Source organism: Protopterus annectens, chromosome 12.part0, assembly GCF_019279795.1.
Source record: "Protopterus annectens isolate FY-2018-M chromosome 12.part0, PAN1.0, whole genome shotgun sequence".
NCBI classification, from domain to species: domain Eukaryota; kingdom Metazoa; phylum Chordata; order Ceratodontiformes; family Protopteridae; genus Protopterus; species Protopterus annectens.
The window spans coordinates 22,791,921-22,815,854 of record NC_056746.1 but is presented as its reverse complement, the minus strand read 5'-3'; the positions used below and the strand labels follow the sequence as shown (position 1 = coordinate 22,815,854).

Here is a 23,934-nt window from a genome sequence, read left to right as displayed (position 1 = left end):
ATCTGCTTTACTAATCTATAGGTTCATAAGTATACACTAGGGTAATGATCCCCAGGGCCTTTATAAGCCTAGACATGCAACTCAACCCAGATGTGCTCCTATGTATCATGGTCATTTATTAGGAGGGGGGTATGTTAGTTAGGAAGTTTCTAACAGGTTATGTATATTAGTTTGTACATTACTGTCTGCCTCTGTCTATCAAAGACATGGTGGCCAGACCCAGAGTGAATTTTCAGTTGCTCGTTTATTCCAAAGCATGGGAATCCTCTGAGGCAAATATTTGTCTCATCAACCTATCCTATTTATGTCACAAGCAAAATCTGAATCCTTAAATCTAGTGGTTCTGATGCTGTTCATTTTGTGGATGTGCAAATGGTCCATTAGAGCTGGATCAGAGGATGCCTTTGTACGCCAGGCATAGATCGTCTCTCAGTAGCCTGCAGGCGACAGAGTATAGAAAGAGGGCTTTAAGACAATCTGTATAGGACAGTGTCTTTATACTCTGGATTCTCCTGTAAAGGAACCTTTGTGGGCATCCCAACTTCTGCATATGTCTGGTCAGGAACATACTGAAGGAGGTATTGTACTCATTAATGGGTATGATAATGGCTGAATAAAGTGGCACTGTGACTTCCTTGGACCTGGATGCCATGCCCTTACTTATAAGCTGGATGACATAGAATGATTTTCGTACTACCTCGGCATCATTCCTGGTTTGGCAGCTATGTCTCTAACAGACAAAGGCAACCTGTAAATGGTTCATCTCCCAGGGGCCCTGTTTGTAAATGTTTCATCTCCTAAGACCCTTCTTACACTTATCAAGGGTACCTAAACTTGTCAGAGATATGGGTGCATGGCTAGGTTTAAAAAGGCCCTTGAGCTCATTAGTCTAGTAAACATCTATGAACCTATGTATCTATGGGTGGCAGTTTTCCCAAAAGGCACTATAATGCATTTCCTGACATTGAATTTAATCCCTTTGGCACCAGCCATCTGTTGGTGTTAGATCATCATGTAAGATGTTTGTGCCATGGGGGGAATCTGTGATAGCTTCAAGTTTGCAGTAGTCTGTGAACTTGATCAGCCAAAGGCCTTTAACATTAGCCTTTACCTCCAAGACATAGGAGCGGTCCCAGCATGGAGCCCTGAGGTACCCTGCTGGTGACTGGTCTCTTAGTGGAGGTGATCAAACCAATCCTAACTTCCTGTGTCCTCTCTGGAATTCAGCTGGAAATCCAGTGATCTGTGTGAGGGTTTATGCCCAGCTCTGTGAGTTTGTCAACTCTGCCTGAGTGGGGTATTGTACTAAATGCCTTAGCCAGGTCCATGTAGGCTGTATGTACCATTTTCATCTCATTCATTACCTTGGTGACCTTTTCAAAGAATTCCACCAAGTTTTGTAGGTATGACCTCCCCTTGACAAAGCCAAACTGGATTGGGTCCAGTGTCCCCTATGTCTTTGTTGATAATTTCCATGATAATTTGTTGCATGGCTTTGCAAAATTAGACTACTCAGACAAATAGATCTGTAGTTTCTGGTGTCAGCTGATGGTCCACCCTTGTGAAGTGGGATAGCAAGTGGGATAGCCTTTGCAGCCTTTCATTCTTGTGGTACAAATCCATGTTTTGAAGATATAGTTGAAAAGTGTATCAAGTGGTCCTGATAGGTCATGTTTCAAGCTATTTAGGAGGCATCTTGGGATATTGTTGGGGTTCACTGAGGCTGTGTTTTTGGCCTAGCAAGAGCCACTGGACCTGCTCACTCTTAATAGTTGGAGGGTTATGTTAGAAGATATTTCATGAAGGGAGGATGTACGGGGGAGTGGGGGATAAAGTTTGAGCTGAGTTTGTCAGCCAGCAAATTCTTTATGTCACTTTGGTCAGTGAAGGTGGCACTACTGACCACTACTTCAGCACACTGATTTGTGCTGCCTTTGAGGTTATGGACATAGCTGTAAAATACCTTGTGGCTGTGTTTAGCTTGTGAGGTTATCTTGACCTCGTAATTGTCCTTATTGGACTTAAATACTCTTTTCAGTTTCCTGTTTAGTTTAATTAGAGAGCTCCTATTATTATGGGAGCTTTTCTTCCTGATTTTAGCCATAGCGTTTTTCTGTGCAGCCCTGGCTACATTTCTGTTTTGTTTCAGACCTCACAATGAGCTAATGCTCAAAAATCTACTACTAGATAAAATAATGGCATTTAGTCTAAAAACGCATGCATTAGTACACAGAAGCAGTTCAGGTAATATAACCTAACAGAGTGAAGCTTTGCTCTGCCATTACCATCTGCTCAAAGTAATTTTATTTAGTTTAGTACATAATTTACCCTAATTAGTCAGTTCATCATATGTACCAATTGTTTCTATGACCCGATGCTTCCCCTAATCCAGATTCTAGAAAAATTACCAACCTTGCTTAATCATCTTTGTTATATGTTCTTAATCAGTGTTATTTAATCTCATATGTTGTATTTCTTGGGGTAGAAAATGCATTCTCCCAACTCAAACAACCCCAGTTAGCAGATAATATTGCACAGATAGTATCAGTACAAAAAGAACTGAAATCCAACACTAATTTTACAGCAAAGAACAGACAGCTAACATTCAAGAAAGACTTTTATTACAAGTTTAACAGCAGAAGAGGATACAAGAATTGTATATAAAAGTAGACAAGCTGATGGACCATTCATTTATGGTGTCACCATAAGAAAAGGTCTGTGAGGTGGTGACATCCTAGTAAATACGTAGTAAGCAGGATGTTAAATCTATGAAAGGCAAACTCCTTTATTTGATTTAACAACTTTTATTATGAATATAAACTTCAACAGAAACAGTAGCGATAGTCCATGGCCATGTTCATGGCTCAGATGATAAGAAAAAAATCGTATAAGATACAACCTAGCACAGTTGCTGAGCTAAAAGGCATAGCCGGCTTTAGGCACCAGCAAACCCTGCGGTTGCTGGGGGCCCCTGTTCCTGGGGGGCCCCCAACTACTGCAAGTTGTTTTATCTTGATATTCTGTAACATGTCTGTCAAAATAATAAAAACTAGTACAGCAATACTGTGTACTTATCTCCTTTAAAATTCAAAGATGTCTCTGGTTTTGGTAACAGAGTTTTATCAATGAACACGCTAACAATTCAATTAAATATTTTACGACTGACATACTACCCCCTGGCTTAGTTAAACTCTGCTAGTGAACATTCACTCCACTAAAACTAACAACATAGCCAGCTTAGGTATTTGCAATACCAGTGGCTGCAAGGGAGCCCCCTTAATCATCCTTAACTGTCTGGGGGCCACCTTAGTCATATTTGACTGTGTAGGGGCCCCACAAAAGCTGCTGCTATTTTGGGAAATTGAGGAGAAAAAAATGCATTAATTTCCTGATTATGCTCTTTGACCCGAATAGTGCCCTGATTATGCCCTTTGACCCGAATAGATCTGTGAAATGAACCTGTTAGAATAAAGATGATAACGAACATGAGGAAGGTAAGCACTAGAGAGATCAGCAGCCCAGAGTGACTGATATCAGTGCAAACCTTGGATTTTAAAAAAAGCTGATGCTTCTGATCTTCAGGGATGTTTTCTCTCTCAGGGAGTTTTCTAAACACTGGCAGAACTCTAGAGACTACAACTTTCAACTTATTTGCAGAAGAATTCAGTGCAAAACATATAATAGCAGAATAAAAGTTTTAAATCAGGAACAAGTTTTAAATATACTATTAACTTTTTAATTGAATTAGAGTAATAACACCTTTTGCATCAACATGTATTGTTTGGACATTAATTATGACACTCTATGATGTCTGGATTTATTGACTGTCTGTAATCCTGAAAGATTTACAAGCAAATCAAACTTTTTATGAAGGATAGAGCAAAATTATGAGAAAAATCAGGGAAGGTCTGTGAAATCAGGGACAGTGACAGGTTTGCATTACTCCTCACTGAGGTAAATAAAGCAACTTACACCTGCTGCTGTTTGATGACTGTTAAACAGCAGTCACTGATCTGGTGTGTCAGTACCACTGTTACACAATGTATTGCTGAAATAAGTACAAAACTAGTATTGCTGTGGTTTTTGCTTGTGTGTGCATGTATGTATGTGTGTGTGTGTGTGTGTGTGTGTGTGTGTGTGTGTGTGTGTGTGTGTGTGTGTGTGTGTGTGTGGCCTCTATATTAGATAATCGAACTTTCAAAAGTTCAACTGTCATATGGTCGACACCATATGGTCGAATTTTTAAAAGCTCAAAAAGCTAATTAAAAAAAAAACTACAAATAACCTACCTGAATGTTTTAAGAAGGGGCCAAGCCCTCCTACACTGCCCCACATGTGGGGGCTGCACCCCCCACACCCCCTGCTCTTTAAATATACCAACTCCGAGATTGCACTACAGTGCAGAAAAGGGAAATCTTCCCATTTCGTGCTGTACGGAGATCTCATATAGTGTCGACCATATGACAGTCGATCTTTTGAAAGTTTGATCATCTAATATAGACTGTGTGTGTGTGTGAGTGTGTGTGTGTGTGTGTGTGTGTGTGTGTGTGTGTGTGTGTGTGTGTGTGTGTGTGTGTGTGTGTGTGTGTGTGTGTTGGTGTGTGTGCCTGTGTAAAAAATATCAATGATTTTTATCTGTGTACACACACCCAACAATGTCAGGGTATACACATTATTCTTCTGGGTATCAGTAAAAATGTAGCTATCAAATGATTATATTACAGAGGTGTGAAGGCTGCCAGCCTAGCTAGATAGAATTTTGTAAATAACTCTAGGTCATTGTAAATATTAATATGATCCACAGACTTGTTTTACAAATGTAACAAAACTGTTATGAGCTGAGCTTCAAAAATGTAACCACAGTGCACCCTGCTGGAAGAAAGCAGAAATGTGTATAAACTCTATGCCTATTTAATGTATGTTTTCATGGTAGAAAACTGGCACATATACACAGTTAACTTGCAAACTCTAAGAAAATAAGCTGATTAAAAAAAGAATTTTATGACTGTGTGTGATCTCAAGCTAAGCGATAGGATGTCTGGGCTAGGAGCTTCTTTCTATTGTCTTAAGACAGAGTTAATTACTAGGTTTCCAAGGTAATTGTTTTATGACATCCAGCTCATGCAAGCTTCAAAGAGAGAATTGTCAGCTTCTGAGAGATAAGTATTCTTAGAACAACCAACAAACAAAGGAGACCAGCACTAAGGCAGACCATCTTTGGAGAAGCAAACAGTACAACCAAAAACACTCCAAAGAAATACGGACACATGGAGCATTTAAAAGATTTATTAGCTCACAGAGCTTTCAGGTAACAAAACCCTTCTTCAGTGTGTATCCTTGTTTAAAACCATCACATTTTATACACTTAGTAACCACATGACACAGTCCCTTTTTAAATATTCTGCATGTCCATATTTATTTGGAGTTTTCTGGTTTTAGATAAGTATTCTTAACATAAACATGTTAAATTTTAAGTTCTGTGAGCCTGAGAACTTAAGCAGAGGTGACAAGAATGATGTAATCTGAAATAAGTCAGCAGTAATGTGTATTATCCATTTAAGAACTATCTCTCAGGGAAAGAGAGTGCATTTTGTATTTGTCTTCAGACCTGTTAATAACTCATCAGCACTGTACCTTGCTCTGTAAGTAAGTTATTTAGAACAGTAATTTCTCTTAGAGATGGATAGAAATACAATAAGATTAGTCTAGCTGTTTTCAGTATTTGTTAGACTGCCCTACAATGTTCTTTTAAAGTATTTCCTGTGATTTCTGAACTCTCTAATATCATTGTGTTGAGTTAATAAGTATTGTCTTGTGTTTTTATTATTTATTATTAAATATATTTAAACCTTTTAACTGTGGCTGTTTTATGTAGAGATAATTTAAGTTCTTAGATTGCTTGCATGTATTTAGTGATACTGTACAAGCCACTCCAATAGCCTTGCTGTTTGTCACACATACTATTTGGATAATAGTAACATTGTACAGTAGAACTGGACACCCTTTGGTAAGGGCCTTTATAGTAGCTGATAAGGATGGTTGGTGGCAGGTGGTACTATCGTATAGTCTGGGCAGAAGGGGGCATAGCTGGAGAGCCTGTGTCAGCCTTCCCCAGGAGTGTCTTGAGTTTGCATATAAATCAAATCTCAAAGTGTGTGTGTGTGTGTGTGTGTGTGTGTGTGTGTGTGTGTGTGTGTGTGTGTGTGTGTGTGTGTGTGTGTGTGTGTGTGTGTGTGTGTGTGTGTGTGTGTGTGTGTGTGTGTGTGTGTTTGTGCATATCTGTGTGTCAGCTACTTGGGCAGGGACACAAAGTACTGGTTGGACAGAGAAGGTAATGGAGGTTTTGGCTTGACCACTTGGCTGAGATCTGAACCCTATAGCTGTGCCAGTGGGGAGTCTTATTGGGGATTTGGAGAGAAAGGGAGAAGCAAGGACCCAACTAACTGTGCTCTGTGTGCTGTAAAGGGAAATTGTACTTCACTGCGTGTGTACTTGTTATCCTCCCAATTTGGATGCCCTTCACTGGTGCTAGTGTTGAGGATTGAGGCTCCTTGATTACTCGGCTAGTGCACAGGCGTCATAAGAGGTAATAAACAAAATATAGCACAGAAAATTCAGGCACTTAGATCTCTAAGTGTCTGGTGTCTCCACTCCCCAGACTTTAAAACTGGATGGAGGGAACTCCCTTAATCACCCTTGATTGTGTGGGGGGCCCACAAAAACTGTTTCTGTTTGGGGAAAAAGGAAGAGGAAAAAGTGTATTAATTTTCTGATTATGCTGTTTAACCTGAACAGGGTTGTGATAGGATCCTGGTAGGATAAAGCTGATAATGGCCTCTGCTCTCAACTGCACAAACTCTAAAACGAGCCCTGCTCTGATGTGTGCATACAAAAAACTGCTGTAGGTTGTGCGTGTGTGTGTGTGTGTGGGGGGGGGGGTGGACTGTGTGGTTGTTAATTTAATTTTCATCACAGTCAAACCTTAGAGGTGTGCACAAGAGGTTATTATAGCTTGTGTTTGGGCTGAGAGCATTGTGGTCATTGTTTTTTTACTTTTCTCACAAACCTCAGAGGTGTACAAAGAAAGTTACTGTAGCTTGTGCAGGGGCAGTGTACTGGCTAGGACAACAAAGAAAAATATGGTTACTGTAATTGTTACTTTTTTTTCACTTTCCTCATAGTCGCATTTCAGGCATGTACACAGGTATCTGCCTTTGACAGTTTGGGTTGAGGAGTGAGGAGGCATGCTATCTATACATATGTCACCAGTCACTTGAAATACATGACTGTGGCAATTTGAACCTCATCCCAGTCTAATACCAGAGGGATGCATAGGCAGGTAGTTCCCAGATAGGACCTGTGTATCCAGACAACAACTGGCTTGTTAGTTTATTGTGAGTTACTATTTTGTGATCTTTGAACATTAAGCCCTTGATACAACTTACATCTTGAAAGAAAACCAAAAAGTAAGACAAATTATTTTCTTATTCCTGACTTTTATTTACACTACCATTGGATTCAAAGGTTGGGAAAATGTTCTAAAGATATTTCAGAACATGCATAACCCAATGTCTTCTGGGGGCTCTGGCTTAACTGAGTTATTTCCTTTATTACTGGGCTTATTTCATCAGGAAAGGTGTATTGAAAAGATGCAAGGAAAACTAAAGCTGCACAACAACACAATTTATTTCCTTAATCAAAATTTCTGTTCAAGCCATCGTTGGATGAAAAGGTTGGGTAAAAAGAAAAAAAAAACTTTAAAATGTACTTCAGAACATACAGGAAATTATGGCTTCTTGAAAAAGCTGAAGAATAAGGTATACTGTGAGAACAGAAAGAAAAATGGAATGTGAGTGGTATAGGGAACTCAAAATGGGGGGTAGGGGAACACTGGAAGGTATGGTGTGTGTGTGTGTGTGTGTGTGTGTGTGTGTGTGTGTGTGTGTGTGTGTGTGTGTGTGTGTGTGTGTGTGTGTGTTGGGGGGTGGCTGAAACAGTAGGCCTAGGGCACCATTTCACAAAGTCCAGACCTGTGCTGGAATGTATCATTGGTGCAACTAAATTCCAGTAACTCTTAATGCCCCTTTGTGAGATGGGCGTACATAGTGTGGTACATAGGCTTGTTGTGATATAAGAGCACTGTAGCTACAGATTAGTCTGTGATTACTACTCCTAAAAGTTTGCATCATGAATTAAGAGGTTGCTTTAGAGGGGTGGTAGTGACAGGGTGATACGTAGACTGGAAATGCCTGGGATCCCCAACTTGACATCTGCTGGGGCCCCCAAAATGCTAACACTGGCCCTGCTAAAAGGTATTGGAGAATGATTTCCAGAACTAATATACAGCGCAGAACAATGCATATCAACTAGTTTCCAGTTAAGGTAATGCTTTAGTAGCTAACATACTACACAGGAAAAGTAAGGTTAATGGTGAGAAGATTACAGAACATAACTGTAAATGGTATGCTTCATTGCAATATTTCAGAATGTCAGTGTTAGTTACAAAAAAGAAATAGGTTAAGTACTGATCCTTAAAGCACTCCATATGCAGCAGGATAGGGTTGGGGTATAATATTATAGCAATAACCCACGCCTGGGTGTGGGTAATGCGGGATTTACCCACGGTTGGTGTGGCAAACAAAGACAACCGTGGGTAAATCCCGCATTACCCACACCCAGAAGTGGGTTATTGCTATTATACTATGACATTATTTAAGAAAAGAAGTAATTACTTTTCTTAAATAATGGCATTGTATAATGCCTCTTTGCTGCCCTTCCGCAGCTGTCTGGTATCCGCGGCAGTTCTGATGTACTGCGCATGCCTACGCAGTACATCAGAGCTGTGGCCAAAAGCAACGGAGAAAGCAAGATCTCCATTGCTTTTTACTGTTTCGCTATGTTAAATGGGTTTAACATAGTGAGACAGCTTTAAAATAAGCAACGGAGATCTCCGTTGCTTATTTTAAAGCTGTCTCGCTATGTTAAACCCATTTAACATAGCGAGACAGGTTTTAAAAAAAAGCAACGGAGAAAGCAAGATCTCCGTTGCTTTTTACACACTGTGTCGCTATGTTAAAAGAGTTTAACATAGCGAGACAGCTCTAAAAAAAGCAACGGAGATGTCCGTCGCTTTTTTTAAACCTGTGTTGCTATGTTAAACTCTTTTAACATAGCGAGACAGTGTTTTAAAAGAGACTTATACTAATGGAAAAAGTCCGGGCGACCGGACCTTTTTCCATTAGTATAAGTCGATTTACAACGTGCAAGCTGGCCAATCAGCGTGCACGTTTTGGAATATTAATGGGGGGTCATGGTATAATCCCCATTTTGTATGCTCTTTTCTGTTAATTGTATGACTGGTGGGCCATAGACTTGTTGCACTACTAAAAACCATCCTCCTAAAGCCTGACTATCCACAATGCTGAAAACGAATTCCTGAAATATACAAGGATAAAAAAGAAAACTGTAAGCATTTTCTGCAGAATGAAAGTCCCCCTACATTGTCAATGTATGGGGGGGGGGGCAAGCCCTGATACCCACAGACTTATATATACCAACTTTGTTGTTGCACAAACATGAAGGGAGAAATCTACAAAAACAAAAGAATCATTGTTGATACAAACACGCATATAGAAACTGCACCAGCAGTGAAGTCTAATGGAAGGCAGCCATCAGTGTTTTGTTTCTTGATGTCTTGCATCTTGGGGACCTGAAATTTTGGGAACAGTAACTCGGTGACATGTAGAGAAGTCTTATAGATTGGATACTGGACTAATGCCAATACTGGATAGCTTTTGTTACAGCAATGAGTTAGCCAAAGTGTTAGACTTCAGATAAACCTAACAAAAGCAAGCAAGTGTGTAAACTCTAATCAAGTCCGGCAAAAAAAGACTAAGCTACAGACCTTCTTGTGAAGCAAAGTACTGTAATGGGTTAGACCTACTAGAAAGTGCATGGATGCCATATGACATGCAATGTAGAGAGGCCTCTAGAAGTTTGAATACTGATATTTCAGTACATCACTATATTTAGCTGAATCTTCATTACTGGAAACAACTTAACATTATTTTGAACTCTGATAGATTGTAAAATTGGCAGAGTGTAAATGTTTGTCTATGTTTGTTTGCCACTGTTTGATTGTATTAGCATTCTGACTTTAACTGTTGGTTTAATGTTAGATAAGCTGTACTGATTGAGTTATGTATAGTGCATGTCAATCAATTAGGATGACATAAGTTCTGAATGGGCTGCAAGGAGTCATGTTTAAAATACAGAAAAGTTGTGTAAAGAACAAAGTCTACAGTACGGCTGCACTTTTCACTTTCTTGGAACACATCCTAAATGTTGATGGGTAGGGATATATTGACTATAATGATAGCCAACAGACTGAAATAGAAAGACTCTTTAAAATGCACTGGTGTTTCTGTTTTGCGAGTGACTCTTTCTTTTCATGAACACTATTGGCCGGATTCACAAAGGCTAACACGGAGTCTAAGAGTAGTGTAAGACTCCATGTAGCCTTCGCGATCCAGGAACAGCCCAAAGTCCGTGTAAGAGTCAGTCTAACACGGCTCTTACACGGAGTGGGCGTGGCTAAGCTAATCAGCCCACTTGCAGCCGAATAGCATCCAGGAAGCCAAGAACAGCCCGTGTAAGAGCCTTGTTAGCTGCAGAAATGTACTCAGTTGACAACTGAGTACGTTTCTGCAAACACGGCAATGGAGCCATGTCAGCTCCAAATAAAGGGTGCATATGTTATAGGCAGCATGCCAATGGCCAAATATGTGGCCATTGGCAATGCAACCCCATGCAAAAATATTAAAAATATATTTTTTTTTTCGGCAATTGCCGATGTGTAAACCCAGCGCAGCCCCAAGCAAACGGGCTGCGCTGCATAAAACATAAAAACGAAGGTTTTAAACCTACAAATGTAGGTTTTATGCAATACATGGAATGTCAATGGAGGGACCAGCATAGGAAAACCAACATGGCCACCGTGTAGTGGTTACCAAGGGGGGAAGCCAAGTCTAAGAGATGTAACTAAGCATTAGTAGGCAATCTGATGCAAATTAGGGTAAGGATACTGAATTCCACTGTCACATAGCAAATGAGCACAGTCTGAGTAGTGTAAGAGTTACAGAAGGGGGAGGAACAGAGTAGGAGATAGGTGACATCACAGGGGGGAATGGCAGAAAGGGATAAAAGTAATTGGAAGGTAGAGTTACATGACAGATGTCAGAGAGGTATCAAGGAAGGAGGTGTGCCAAGTAAACATGAGAAAGCCAAGAAATGGAAGGTGTACACTGTTGCCTACACCAAAGTTTCTTGCTGGACGCATGCAAGACGCGCGCCGTGAAGCGAGTAAGACGGTGTGCGTGCAAGGCAGTGTGCGCTGTAAGGCAGTGGGAGCGTGTTGGGAGATGTTTAACACCGCTTATGCTGGCGTGCACGCTTAAACCCGAATAAGCAGATTCTGAACTGTGTAAGTATGTGCGCGTGTAAGCCACTGTGAGCGTGTTTCTGCTGGTTTGAACACGGCTCCACCCCGAGGAAACAGAGGAAAAAGGAAGCAATGGATGTACTAGGAAGTTAGCAGGGAATACTGCTGGAGCTAGCAGGTGAAAACAATTAGATGCAGGCAATTACACAGGCAGAATACTAGGCCAGCCAAGCACTTAAAACTCTGCAAACAGCAGTGCAGAATGTTTCTCTCAAGAGACACTGCAAGACAGGAGTTAAGTTATCAGAAGTGAAAACTGAAAAAGCTGAACTCAGAGCAGAAATGTTAGGGCTGCCATAGCTGTCATAATGAGACATAGGCGACTTGCTGAGGGTGGTGACAATGCAGATGGTGCCAGACAACCCGCAGTGAGGAGACGGAGAAGAGTGTACAGGCCCAGGGTCACCTACCACGGGTTACATGAGCTGGAGATAGTAGAGCGTTATAGAGTGGACAGAGACCTCCTGCAGCAATAGTGGAGCTGTGCAGGCCACGCCTCACACACAGAACCAACAGAGGGGAACCCATCCCAGTGGAAACCAAGGTATGTGTTGGCCTAAGAATACTAGCAACAGGTACCTTCCAGAGACCAACTGGCGATATGATGGGGATATCACAGGCATCAGCTTCCAGGGTACTGCACCAGTTCCTGGATGCCATGTCAGCACATGTCGGTGATCATGTATACTTCCCCAGTGCCCGTGAGGTATTGGCCAGCAACATGCGTCTCTTCCAGCAAATAGCGGAATACCCTGAGGTACTGGGTGCCATAGACTGCACGCACATACGCATCAAAGCACCAGCAGGAGAGCGGGGTAGGGCCTACATAAACCTCAAGGGCTTCACCTCCATCAACTGCCAGGTCGTGTGTGATGCCCAGGGCATAATAATGAATGTGTGTGCCGGCTGTCCTGGGAGCTACCATGATTCCCACATCTGGCATTTGACGCAGCTGTACCAGACATTTGCCAATGGGGACATCCCAAACGGACACCTAGTGGGGGATGCAGGATATGCACTGGAGCCGTGGCTGATGACACCCATCAGAAATGCACACACACCTGAACAGGAACGCCATAATGAGGCACACACACAAACACGTAATGTAATAGAGCGTGTGTTTGGGCTGCTCAAGTCACGGTTCCGGTGTCTGGACACATCTGGTGGAGCCTTGCAGTACACACCAACTACATGTACCCAAATTGTCATGGTATGTGCTATGTTACATAATATGATCATGCGAAAACAGCTGCAGCAGGACCAGCATAGGGCTGGGCCAAACAGCCCCCCACCATCGCCAAGGCCACCACAGGCACAGCGTGACTTGGAGGAGGAACAACCTGAGCCTGCCCCAGTAGGCAGAAGGAGGCGTGCCCAGTATGCCCTGGCCTTGGCAAAGAGGCAACGCATAGCACATACATTGGCTCAGTAGGAACCTTGGGAATGATACCCCTCTCCGACTCACCATATAGTAACAGGGATGCCTAATGTGACACAACCTGCTCACAAACATGTACAGGGAAGTGTAATATGTGCATCCGACAGAGGCAGCCCTGCAGCACCACCTGAGGCATGAATGCTATGTGTCAAGTAATGTAACACCAAGTACCATATGCACACCTGAGGACCCCGTCTAACATCCTAACCTCAACAAGCAGCATGCCACAACAGGACAACGAGATGATGAAGTGCAACAATTTCTGAAGTAATGCAGTTAGGCAAAGGGGACCCACTGTGTGCCAGTCTGGGATGACATGCTGAGCATGACATGATGCACCACCTGCCAGGACTGGCGTGCACCTATCAGTGCAGGCCGTATGGATACTGGCAAAGGCTGTTGTCATGCACAGTGTGCCCTGAATAGGAAGGCGCAAAACACAAACCTATCTCTATAGGTACCAGAAGGGATAAGAATCAGATAAGGGATAAGGTCAAACAGCAAGATGCATGCAGACTAAGCCCACCCAGTATGGAGAATGTTGATAACTGTGCTTTAACAGAATACTGAGGCAAGGCTCACAACAGCACCCTAACACTACCAGGTTACACCTCATACTGTGCTGTACATCCTCAACACTTGGAACAAGCTACAAAAGGAGGGTGACCAGCAAGAATTGTCAAGGATAACCACACCCCCATGTTGGTACCACCACAAAAAGCAGCACGGACTAGCCATGCTCAAGTAACAGTGGCTAAAACTGCCCCCCAGTGTATAGCCTGCTACAGAGTACTGGCCCAACACCAGGAACTGCATCGGGCCCATGCTGGAATACATGAATATATCAAGTCCTCCAAACCACATGATATTGGGCGACTGCAAATACCCAGACACATAGACTGGGAGCATTATACCAGCTGCAACAGTGTAGGACAAAAGGTCATTGAATCCACAAACCAAAAGGCCCAGGAACAACGTAGCACACCCACAAGAGGGGCAAGCATACTGGATGTGATAATCAGCAACATGGGTACGGGATGTCAAGATGATAAGTGTATTGCTCACTGGTAACACCAGACCATATAATAATCACACTGGATATACAAATCCTGACCACAGTCCCTGTCCAGGAAATCACAGTGGAAAACATGTGCTAAGCATTATTTGCACACCTCCAAACTGATGTGGAATCCATAAAAGGTCCCGTGCAGGTGCAAAATATGGGCCACGCCTCAGAACCTGTAAGACAGCCATTCCATGAACACTGCCAGGAATGCTTGGATTATGCAGTCCCAAATTAAAACAAGACACAGTGCCTAAATCTGGCATGGTGGACACCAGCCATAACCAAAACATGCAAGAGAATGAGGAAGCTACTACATGATAGAGCAAGCATGAACAATGACGTAATTACTGATCAGTAGTATGGCAATATAATCTGTCCACACATGCAATCCAGTAAGGCCAGGCACAACAAGTGGAATCTGTGAATCCTGAGGCAATGTTACACCTGCCCCAAGTACACAGACAACCCCCAACTCCACCCAAGAAATACAAATATATGTGAGAGATGCAACCATCCATCCAAACCGGAGGCAGAGCTCCCCCAACTCAGTACACCCAAAACAAGTCAGTAGGAGAAGGTAACCACGCACACCACAAACACATACCCACGTAGACCTATCACAACTGCAAACCAAACACATAAACACAGAAATACAGTCCCGGAGGCAGAAATCACACACACAGCACACCAACAGAGGCCACTAAAGCAGACACCCAATGAAACAGCCTCCAAACATAGCACATGCAACACATAGCACACAAAGCTGGTGTGCCAAACAGTCACAGGCCAGAAGGAGGAACAACATGCCCGATACAGTTGTAATAGGTGACTCCATAGTCAGACACACTGCTGTCCCGCACAGCAGACTGAACAAAGGAAAGGGTACAGTAAGCTGCCTGTAGGCCACCACAATATGCCACATAACAGAAATATGAAGGTCACTCCAAAGCAAATAGAAATATGATGCAGTCATAGTCCATGCTGGTGTGAATGACCCGAGATGTACTGCCCTAGACTACATGTAAAGTGACACAGATGAGCTATCTGATTATGTAGTCCAGGCTGGTATGACACTCACTGTTTGCAGCAACCTACCCTTACCAAGAATAATGCCACAGTAGAAACATGGAATGATCAGTCATAGCAAGTAGCACACTTACTGGTGTCATTCCAAGGGGATCCAATGTCTGTCTGCTTGGGATGTCATGCTTGACAAGCCATGCAGCTGCCCATGGGATGGCCTGCACCTGTTACCCCTGGGCGTCTGAATAGTGGATAAGGCCTCACCTCCACACAGCCTTTTGTAGGCAAGGCTGAAAAGACTGACCCACCACCCGAGAAAACATAAGTGGGAAGAAACATAAGGGAAATGCTGACCAATGCCAGATGTGCACACCCCAATATGCATGCTCCCGAGGCCATCCCCAGAATAGAGAACATCGATGTCTGTGCAGTGACAGAAACCTGCTGCAAGGCTCCTGACAGCACACCAGCACTACCAGGTTATACCATGTACCATGTGTCATGGCCCCAAAACCTGGAACACTACATAAAAGGAGGTGAGTAACCATAGGCAGCACAGACACCCATACGTCCAGGTAACTGACAATGCACAAGGCAGTGGAGTTCACCCACGTGCAACTAACTGTAGGCAAGACTGCTGTGCAGTCTGTAGCATGCTACAGACCGCACTCTCACACACAATAACCCCCCCCCAACCATCCTGAAGACACTGGACAGTATGAATGTCCCACCAAATACCAAACAAGGTACCACGAAATACCACATAGGTGGTAAACCATTATGTATGGAAGGAGTAACCAGGGACCAAGGGACACAAGTGAACAGTAACCTGTTATGTGACACCCACATTGCCAATGTGGCTAGGAAGACTGTCTACATGTGACACTGTATCAGGAAAGGAGTCACATCTATGGCAACAGAGGTCACTGTGCCCCTATACTTTATCCCAATCACACCCATAATCCAGTACAATGCCTCATATGGGATCTACCTTACCTGACACCTGCAGCAGTTAGAAAGACCGCAAAGGTACCTCACCAAGAGGATAAAGTGTCACACATATATGTCATATGCTGCTAGGCTGTAGACACCCCAGCTGACTCCAGTCACAGACTGCCCACACAGAGGCATTGCATGCCTGTTGTAGGAGGCCATGCCCAACACAGGAGTAATAGACATGCTCCACCCCAGACAACACATATCCATTGGAGCTGCGAGAGTGAGAGATGTCAACCTCAACAAATAATGAAATAGGATGTGCCGGGGACAGATACATAATCCAGAGGCTCCACACACCCTAGACCAGAATCCCACCCCATGTTAGGCAGAGCCCCTCACTGACACTGTTCAACAGGAATCTTGCCAAGTGGATGGATGATTGTAGAGTTACAGTGGGGTCTTCACTGTGTCATGTCCAGACAGAGGCACAGCTAAGCAAATAATACATGGCCATAATATCCACATAGCAAGGGGTCTCAAATGCCACACACACTCTGGCTAGCCTAACAAATGCCCAGGGTGGATAGCCTAGTATGAACCTATGAACCTATGTAGATACAAATTGTACAGGACACGAAGGATAATCCCAAGGCTTACACAACTGATGGTAGGAGCCATGTTGTGAATTCACAGATATGCCCTGAATCACACAAATACCACAAACACACACACATATTGCCAACATACATCCCGACAGGTGCAGTGCAAACCCCCCCACCCCCACGAATGCAGAATAGCTATCCCAGCAGACTGCTGGCCCCCTGACATAGCAGATGCTGAGGTAACAGACAACATCTCCAAAGCAAAACACACAGCAGCAATGGTATGAGATGGTGACCTGGGCTTAGTGCAACATGGAGTCTAAGATGAATGGAATGCCAAACCACACTACTGCTCAATGTCAGCCGCACCACAGAATATGTACCCAAAGAGCAGTGTACAACAACAGTGGTCCTTCTCAACAAAGGTGTTGCCTGAATGGATACTGAACAGTACTACCCCAGAATCCTGAGAAGCCCAGATTGCACAGCTATGGAAAGGAGCAGCATGTACCACAGACATATGGATGTTGGGGACCTACTGACACCGGACCCAACCCAGTGTGGCCTCCTCAAGTGCAGATCCTGCCCCTAACCATGTTGGACTCAATTGAAACAGTCATTAAGGTCATTGATGAGGGCAATGTGCTCCACACAGTGTATCTGGACCTTGCAAAGGCTTCTATACAATACCCTACATGTTCAGTATAGATAGGCTCACCAGCGTAAATATAAACCCACATGTCAGTAGAGGGGTTGCAAACCAGACCAAGGACAGAACAGACATGGTCAGACATGCTTCAGCCATGTCAGACTACAAACCAGATATAACTGGCATCCCACAAGGCTCTATCCTGGTATCTCCCTCGTCTGGTATATATGTCCCATAGGTACAGGCAAACATGGAAGGACTGTGTCCTAACATGTTTGCAGAGGACTACAAACCGCCACCACATATGATCCACCAGCTGACACATGCATCCCACAAAAGGGCCACATAGAAACAGACAACTGGTGCCATAGCTATGTCAGCAAGCTAAGTGCAGAAACGTGTATAGTCAACCCCGTGGATATACAGTAAGTGCCCACCAATCACCACATAGGTGTTAACCCATTATGTAGTTAACATGTAATGAGAGACCTGGGGACACAGGGTGATAGATATCCTGCATTGGACAAACATGTGCTGTAGTGTTTACAGAAACATACCATATACCTACCTAATCATGAAGGCTGTCAGATCTACATAAGGGAGGTCATTGTGGCTCTGCAGTCCTCCTGCATCAGTGGTACAATCGACTACAATAGCCCCTGTGGGATGTACCTCAGCAGACACCTCCATCAACTGTAAAGTCCCCAACAGTACCTCATCAGGAGTATCAATCAGCCTACACAGATGCCATGTGTTGCCTGTGTTGCTGGCATCAATAAAAATGCTGCACATAGTACAATCTGAATGGCAGTGAGCTATGCACATGACAGACCTGAACCCCAGCACTGACTTACATAGGACAAGCTGTACTGTGTGATCCATAACACAGAAGCCACTCCCACCCATGAGTGAACCCTCAGCACAGGCTACCCATAGAGTCACTTATCAATCTTCCTCAATAGGAATCCTGATGGGTGGACGGAGGAGGGTAGGTTTATCCTGGGTATCACTGTCATGACACAGGAAGACAGAGGCACAGTATACTAAGCATGACATATGTCATGGCAAACTTACCTTACAATGTGTGTTGAAGGACAAACACACTCTCCAACTTGCATTAGCCATGGACTAGGGCACATCGCTAGTGTTTGCAATTGTACACCTATGTTGTGGAATACACTAACAATGTTGGACAAGCCTGGTGTAAGTAGTTCATATCTGAACAGAATGCAACATGGTCAGATGTACACAACTGGCCCCAACCAGGCTGTTGTGCCCACTATCGAAATGTAAAGCAGTGATAGCAGTAAAGCCCAGGTTACTGTCCACCACAGTCAAAGTACTGCCAGTACACTATACAGTACTACAGTGTTAGGTCAGTGTGAAAGGATGTTGACAACTGTATGCAAAGTATCCCATGCAAACACTGCAGGCACAGTATAATCCTGTTGTGTTCACACACAAAGCAGTTGTACAGTAACTACACAACATGACACACAACCCACAACCATGAACGGGTGATAGTTTGTGAAGATCACACACACCCACAAATGTGGTGGGCTGCAGAGTCCAACATATGGAATGCTCACACTGGGCATGCTCACACACTTTGACAACATGCCATGGGAAGGCTGAACTGGGCATGCTCACACACTTAGTCCAAATCTTGGTTTAGCAGTGGGACACACATATCTGGTATTGTTATGTGTTATGCCAGGAACCAACCACATTACAGCAGTCTGCCCAGTGCACACAGTTAAATGACTACAGAGACATACGTGATATAGTGGATCCCTCCCATATGCAAACAGTTTCCACAGATGCAGAGGTTGTTCATACCAACAGGGAATGCTATGGCAATAAAGATATGCAAACAGTCTATCAGCAACAAATAATGTGCATTTGACAATTAAACATAATGGTGTAGAGGTCAACACTAGGCTGTTTGCCCTAGGGAATGACAGCTTAGCCATAGTGTGCTTGGTGTTTGCTTCCCCACAGGATGCACATTCCCCTTTCCAAACACAGATGATGTCAGCACCCTATAAGTACAACAGGAGAAATGAAACTTCCCAGTAATCCGAATAGCACGCTCCGCTAATGCGTCCGTCTCAAGTGTCATTACATAGTTAGGTAGGGATTCAAATCCTGCAAGTGCTCTGTGTTTGAGGTTGGTGTGTGTGTAAGTCTGTGTGAGGGAAATGTCCCTTTTGGCAAATAGGAAAAGACACTACAGGATGCACATTCCCTTTCTAAACACCGATGATGTCAGCACCCTATAAGTAGAGCAGGAGAAAGGAAACCTCCCAGTAATGCGAATAGCGCACTCCGCTAATGCGTCCATCTCAAGTGTCATAACATAGCTAGGTAGGGGTTTGATTCCTGTGAATGGTAAGTGTGTGTGTTTGTCTGAGGGGGGTTAGTGTGTGAGGGAAATGTCCCTTTTGGAAACTAGGGGAACACACTACAGGATGCCCATCCCCTTTGCTAAACACCGATGATGTCAGCACCCTATAAGTAGAGCAGGAGAAAGGAAACCTCCCAGTAATGCGAATAGCGCGCTCTGCTAATGCGTCCGTCTCAAGTATCATAACAGAGCTAGGTAGGGGTTTGATTCCTGTGAATGGCAAGTGTGTGTGTTTGCCTGAGGGGGGTTAGTGTGTGAGGAAAATGTCCCTTTTGGAAACTAGGGGAACACACTACAGGATGCCCATCCCCTTTGCTAAACACCGATGATGTCAGCACCCTATAAGTAGAGCAGGAGAAAGGAAACCTCCCAGTAATGCAAATAGCGCGCTCTGCTAATGCGTCCGTCTCAAGTGTCATAACATAGCTAGGTAGGGGTTTGATTCCTGTGAATGGCAAGTGTGTGTGTTTGCCTGAGGGGGGTTAGTGTGTGAGGGAAATGTCCCTTTTGGAAACTAGGGGAACACACTACAGGATGCCCATCCCCTTTGCTAAACACCGATGATGTCAGCACCCTATAAGTAGAGCAGGAGAAAGGAAACCTCCCAGTAATGCGAATAGCACGCTCTGCTAATGCGTCTGTCTCAAGTGTCATAACATAGCTAGGTAGGGGTTTGATTCCTGTAAATGGCAAGTGTGTGTGTTTGTCTCAGGGGGGTTAGTGTGTGAGGGAAATGTCCCTTTTGGAAACTAGGGGAACACACTACAGGATGCCCATCCCCTTTGCTAAACACCGATGATGTCAGCACCCTATAAGTAGAGCAGGAGAAAGGAAACCTCCCAGTAATGCAAATAGCGTGCTCTGCTAATGCGCCCGTCTCACGTGTCATAACAGTCAGATAGGGGTTTGAATCCTGCAATTGGCAAGTGTGTGTTTTGGCTGAGGGGGGTTAGTGTGTGTGAGGACAATGTCCCTTTTGGTAACTAGGTGAACAGACTACAGGATGCACATTCCCCTTCTACACACTGTTCAGCAGACGGCCATGGCTCTGGCACAAGTTGTCTGTTGCTATGATGCCCCTTTGGAAGATGCTTGTGTCAGCTGGGGAGTCGATTATGGTGTCCAGTTTGCAGTCATCTGCATATTTGGACAGCCACAGTTCATCCGTGTTGGCCTGTACCTCCAATAAATATGTACCAAACAAGAGGGTCCCAGGACTGAGCCTTCTGGGACACAACCTGTAACTGTTATGAGGTCTGGCATGGCTCCAGCAATGCTAACCATGTGGGTTCTGTTCTTGAGCCACTGTGCAATCCATCTAGTGACATAGGGCTTATATTTAAGCTGGTGAGCTTCCCTAGAATGCCCAAGTGGGGTATTGTTGAAGGCTTGCAAGGTCCAGGTAGGCTGTGTGAACCACCTTCCCTCGGCAATGGCCTTGGTGACTGTAGCAAAGAAATCAACCGGTTACACCCGGTAGTGCTGGTGTGCTCTCAGTAGCCCTGAACCAGGCATCTGTTACTGCACACATATCGATGTTTCCCATGCCAAGGAGTGTTTTGGGTGCATGCATCTGGAGGTTTAGACATCTGGCGTTGGGTAGCATTGCTCTTAGTGTCTTATCCCTTGTGATACCTATGAAGGTGGGTTTGTCATGTGAGCCCTGCCTAACATAGGCACTATGGGGCTAGCAAGAGGCTTTGCCAATATCTGATAGGCCAGGGGTGACAGGTGCAGGCTGTCCCTAGCAAAGCAGGTAGTTCAACAGGAGATGGATGTGTGAAGGTGTAGTGCCTGTGACTACTTAGCAGTAGCATATATGACTGCTCACGTGGACACATGCCAGGCAGGTCATATGCACTGTGTCACAGGCAATGTACATGTGAACAGGTCAAACAGTGGCAACCTGTCAAGTGGGACATGGCCATACATATAGTAGGCTATGCAGATGGCACTAGGAGTCCACAGAAGCTCTATAACTATGCATTGCAGGTGTGATCGGTATTCCAGGGTAATTGCAAGCAAACATGCATGCAAACAAAGGTACAGTGAACAGGGCTCCATGTAGTCCATTGTACAACAAACAAGCTGTACCAGTTCCATAAGGTAACACTGCAAATATGCAGGCGTTATGCACATGTACATGGAAATACACTGGTCAGATGGCTAGGGTCCAGTCTCAGTGCACACAAGTGTACGGAACATGCATGTACTGTCAGGATGTACAATAACTGGATAGAAACCCATGTGCCCATACCTGCAGTAATACACATGTCAAATAACAGACACCGATCCTTCTCTCAGTGGTGCCATACTTAGTAGGATGTATGCTCCCTGGCCTGCCACCACAGTATCCCTGACATATATGGGGACTCTCCCTCCTGTGACAGTTCGTTATGTGTGTTGGTGCTGTCTAGCATGGTATGAGATGTGTGCATGCAGTGCTAGTGTGCTCCTGTGTGTCCTGTACCAGTTGTGTAGTTCTGCACACATATCAACATCCTCACACATCTGCATTGCAGAGTCTAGTGTGGGCAACATGCCACTTGCAATTTACATGTCCATCATTGTGTATTACTACATTCATTACCCATCCCCTGTGCTACCTATGTATGTAGCCTGCTGACATCATTACCACCAGTATGCCAACATGTGCAGATGATACACTATGGTACTTACCATGGGTGTAGACAACAGGACATGACAATCACACAAATACTGCATCAGGCATGCTGTGATATACCCACAATTAATTCAGCACACAGTACTGTTAACAACATGATACTATTACTACACATCTATGTGGTCACCCTGTGCATCAGCAACATGTTAACCTGTACCTGCACAGTTGTTACAGAATGCAGGAGGTGGCACAGTTTCATCATATGCACAGGGTGTGAACTTGGTATGCCTGGGTCAGCCACCCATACCACCAATTGACATGTATGTGTATGTGTGTTGGTGAGGGACAGCAGTAGAAGGTGGGGCAGTGTTGATGCAGTGTGTGCGTGTATGCGGTAGCCCTTGGTGTTGTTATTTTGCATGTGTGTATGGATGCACACAGTTCCACCTCATGGCTGCCATATACTGGTGTTTGTGGACAGCCACAGACTGTACCTGCCAGGTCATACAGATCAGTGTCTCTGGCCACGGACACGGTACCTGTGCCTTGCAGGGTGCTACAGACCGTATCCGTACCAACCCAGACTGGGTACTGTCATCAGAAGCAGGTGTTCATTGACTGGACACAGAGCCCTGTCGGGCCTGTCCAGAGCCACGCACGTGGTCTCCTGGGCGGTCTGATGACAGCACAGACCCAGCATTGCTGGGGCTGCTGCTGGCACTACGGGCGGCCGCGCCCTGTTGTCGCCCACGCCGACCGCCAGCTGCTGCTGTTGCTGGCATACGCCGCCGACGACGCAACCGCCCACCATCACCCTGGCTCATGGACATGTAGTTGTGGAGCCGGTGTAATATGTCCCCACAACGCCTGTCTACGACGCCGGTGAAATCACGGATGGCGGCCGCAATGTCACGCATACCGCCGGTCATGGCTGTGCGACATGCTGCCAGCTCCCTCAGACCCTGTCTGGTGTACCGCTCCATACGTGACTGTGCCTGCATGACAGTCCGAAACATAGCTGAGGTTGTAAGACCTCTGTGGGCACGCCTGCCAGGGGCAGTACGCCCATGGATGCTCCCACGAGAACCCTGGACATCTGTCTGTGTGGTACCATCTCTGGGCCATGCCCATGGCTGCTGTGTGGGGAAGCATGTGCCGCAGATACCACATTACCCTGGTCAATGCCCACTGTATGCTGTCCATCACCTAGGGACAGTGGTGACAAGGGGTGTATTGGCAGGATAACTGTGCGCATGGATGGGGTCGACAGCTGTGTACTGTCAATTGGCTGACCAATAGCGGACCCTGGCATACCGTCCTGTGCCATTACACCAATGTCATCAGTAGCAGTACCCACGGCACCTGACTCAGGTTCCCTGCTAGATAACACCAGAGCAGCAACAGAACCTGTGGGAAGGAAACAGGAAACACAGTTTACAATGTCTACACACTACCAGCGATGCACACATGCACAGGTGCACACATGCACACATGCACACATGCACACATGCACACATGCACACATGCACAGGTGCACACATGCACACATGCACACATGCACAGGTGCACACATGCACACATGCACACATGCACAGGTGCACACATGCACACATGCACACATGCACACATGCACACATGCACAGGTGCACAGGTGCACACATGCACACATGCACACATGCACACATGC

The 23,934-nt window shown here is 44.7% G+C and overlaps 1 protein-coding gene across 1 annotated transcript in view; it reads right to left on the bottom strand.

Moving 5' to 3' along the window:
- LOC122816340 (syntaxin-binding protein 4-like) overlaps window positions 1-23,934 on the bottom strand; it is an 869,603-nt gene that overhangs the window by 528,819 nt on the left and 316,850 nt on the right. The window lies entirely within an intron of this gene.